Source organism: Procambarus clarkii, chromosome 75 (genome assembly GCF_040958095.1).
Source record: "Procambarus clarkii isolate CNS0578487 chromosome 75, FALCON_Pclarkii_2.0, whole genome shotgun sequence".
NCBI lineage: Eukaryota > Metazoa > Arthropoda > Malacostraca > Decapoda > Cambaridae > Procambarus > Procambarus clarkii.
Window position 1 is genome coordinate 21,884,713 of NC_091224.1, and position 666 is coordinate 21,885,378.

The window sequence follows — 666 nt, forward strand, 5'->3', positions numbered from 1 at the left end:
GAAAGTTGATTTTACATATTCATACAACATTGATTGTAACCATGATATATATGTGCTTCAGCCTACAGTTTAGACCTATTGTCTTGTGTATGACCCTCTGTCCTGCGTGACAGTGAATACCAGCATTATCCTCACTTTAATAAGACTTAATTGAAATCCTCAGATTAGGCAAAAATTGTAATTAAATTTTGTTAATAAAGATGTTAATAATAAAAGTAGCTAATTGTTAACAATAACTATAACGGTCTTCGAAATTTCAACGCTCAACGTCTTCCATGTAATTGCTTTAGTAATTATTATGATATCAGACCAAAATTGGACCGAAACACTGTGCCTATTAGTGGCTTTATAGACATAGAATACTAGATGAATAAACCCACAAGGGCCGTGATGTGGGTTCGAACCTACGTCCGAGAGTACTAACTCGTTTTTTTAGAAATCCAACATTCTGCTTGTAACTCATGTTGTATGAGCTACATGCCTGTGAGGTACTTTTGCCTAAATAAAGTATCATTATTATTTATTATTATTATTATTATTATTATTATTATTATTATTATTATTATTATTATTATTAAAAAACTCTATAAATTCTTTTGTAATGTGCAGGAAACTACATTCAAAGTGCCCGCCAGCGGGAATATCTCATACTTGGTGCTCCTGATT